Raw genomic sequence first — 3,187 nt, forward strand, 5'->3', positions numbered from 1 at the left:
GGACCAAAACTGTATCACAAACATCTGGTACTGGGTCCCAGAAAAAAATATGTATATCTTTATAAAAGATATATACTACTACTACTACTATGTTCACTCTGAAAATATAGTGAAAACAAACTTAAATATGATTCAAATGAACCTAAACAAGGTAAACAAACCTAAAAATAGTGTAAACAAACATAAATGTTATTCAAATGAACCTGAACATTGTGCAAACAAACCTAAATTTAGTGCAAACAAACCTAAATGTTATGTAAATGAACCTATATATTGTGAAAATACTCCTAAATAGTATGCAAATAAACCTAAATATTGTGCAAATTAACATAAATATTGTGAAAATACATGCAACATTATGCAAATTAATGTAAATATTGCACAAACGAACCTAAATATTATGCAAATGAACCTAAATATTATATAAATAAAACTAAATATAGCACAAATAAGCCTAAATATTGTGTAAATGAACCTAAATTTGGTGCAAACAAACCTAAATACAGTGCAAATTAATCAAAATATGATTTAGTCCTGGTTTAGTCCTGGTTCAGTCCTGGTTCAGTCCTGGTTTAGTCCAATAGTCCTGGTTTAGTCCTGGTTCAGTCCTGGTTCAGTCCTGGTTCAGTCCTGGTTTAGTCCTGGTTTAGTCCTGGTTCAGTCCTGGTTTAGTCCTGGTTCAGTCCTGGTTCAGTCCTGGTTTAGTCCTGGTTTAGTCCTGGTTCAGTCCTGCATCACAGTTTAAGTCTCGTACACTGGAAACGGTCGTTATCCGTTTTTTCCATTTTTCATTTAAACACAAAATCAAAAACTGAAAAAACAAATCATTATCTGTTTTTTCACTTTGGTTTTGGAGACAAATAATGAAGAAAATAGTTGTTTTTTTCTTTCCTTATTTTTGGTTTTATTTTGAAAAACGAATGAACGAACGACACACGGATTAACTGTCCTGCATTTATTCTGTTGTGTATCATGACTTAAACTGTTCAGTGAAAAACCTGCATTATTCCTACTGTGATCAGGTCGCCGCTCCACAGATCTGACCTGTATTTGCGTTTGACCTGCCGGTGTCGCTTTATATCAACAAACATTGTCAAACATTTTAATTAAATCTTTGTACTTAGTAGTAATATGAGCTTGTGTGGTGCAGTAGTGTTTGTAGTAGCAGTACAATCAAAGTACAAATGAAGTACAGTTAGTATTTAAGTATAAAAGCCTCGTAGAAGTATTTATTTTATTTTATTTTATTTCTGTTAGATCTGACAGAACTTCAAACTGCACCGTCCCCTCACAGCCACCAGAGGGCAGTGTTTCCTTCACAATGGCGCGTCGACCTTCAGTGAACAGGTCGTTTTGAACCTTTTATGCACGAGTGTCAAACTCATTTTGTTCCGGGGGCCGTATCCAACCTACTTTGATCCCAAAGGGGCCGGATCAGAAAACTCATGTCATATAAACCCAAAAAATAATAATAAGTTCAAACATTTGTGCAGAGAAACACAAATCTATTACAGAAATCTTTTTAATTGATGAACTCTTTCTTTTACAAAATATTATAATATTATGAACAACCTTGAAGAAAAATACAATTTCAACACAATGTTTTAACATGAACTTGTCTGTAAATAGGAATAAGTCAATTTTTGTTGTAAAATTCCTGCACTCGGCTCCACTTTTCTCATGTTGGACTTTTTTTCTGATGAGGGTGTCACGGTCAACAGTCAAAACGATCGTCCTTTAAGAGCGTTTGGAAAGAGACAAGTCTTCATTTGTGCTGCTCTGGTGGGAGGGGCCACGTACAGAGACGCTGGAGACGCTGCTGTGATAAACACCACAGAAAATTAACAAGATTTTAATACAAAATATCATTAAAATATTTTAGTAGAAAATCACCCAAGGGCCACATTAAAGGTCTTGGAGGGCCGGATCTGGCCCCCGGGCCGTATGTTTGACACCTGTGCTTTTATGGGTGAAGGATTTTTTTCACCATCTTATTTTGACGTGCACGATTAAAGGTCGTGATCGCTCAGAATTACACAAGGAGCTGTCGATTTACGAAAAGAGTTTTTTAATTAAGGCCAAACACAAAGTTCAGATCATGATCGGGTTAAATACAGCATCATTTTTGAGGTGAATAAAGAGTCTGTTGAGAGTTTTTCAGGTTTTCAGTCATGTTTTATTCAAATCAGAAAGGTTAATATGAGATGAAATAATTTTTATTACATTTTGTGGTGATTTTTAGATCATAAACATAGCTCCGGAAACCCACACACACTGACCAATATCTACTCTGGACATCCGAACATCCCACTGCACACAAACTTTCAGTAGTAAGAACATTATTGGAACGGGCCACAATCATCACAGACCGACAGGGAGGAAGAGGAGAGACACGTCACACAAACACTCAAACAATGTCAATATCCCAGCTGGACCATAAACAAAGGCAGACAACAAGTTATCAATAAAACCAACAAACCCCGGAAAAAAACACAACAATCCAACACAGGGCAGCAGGACAAGAACATAGTCACACTACAGAACATCAGAGGAACAACTGAACCATCCAGAGAGACATGAAAAAACACAACATAAACACTGTAGTAAAACCAGACACAAAACTCCGCCAACAACTCGTACATCCCAAGGACAAAATCCCACAAGAACAAAAATGCAACACCATCTACGAAATTCAATGCAAATCATGCAATAAATCACACATAGGGGAAACAGGCCGAGCATTTCACATCCGAAAAAAGGAACACCAAAAGGAATGCGAGAAGGAAACGTCAGGGAGACTCACCAGAACACACAAAAAGACAAAGCAGAACAGGAAAACCTAAAATCCGCCGTATCAGACACTGTAAAAGGAACAACCATGTTCTGGATCAGGTCGGGGCTCGGGTCATTGGATCAGAAAACAACAAGTTCAAACTCTGGATCAAGGAGGACGGTGAAATCAGGAAACGAGGCTCGGACAGAATTAACCGTGATGACGGAGCGTTCCTCCTTTCACACACCTGGGACACCCTCCTCCAGAGACACCGGGCGACGGGAGGCGTGGTCAGTCTGAGCGACCTGCAGGTCCATCAGGTCTGACCACGCCCACAGGAAGTAACAACAGCTGATACACGACACGTCACCACCAACACCATGACAGTTCTGAAGATGCAGCAGCCGAAACATG

Source organism: Boleophthalmus pectinirostris, unplaced genomic scaffold (genome assembly GCF_026225935.1).
Source record: "Boleophthalmus pectinirostris isolate CB_2022bp ecotype Guang Dong unplaced genomic scaffold, ASM2622593v1 HiC_scaffold_9, whole genome shotgun sequence".
Taxonomy (NCBI): domain Eukaryota; kingdom Metazoa; phylum Chordata; class Actinopteri; order Gobiiformes; family Gobiidae; genus Boleophthalmus; species Boleophthalmus pectinirostris.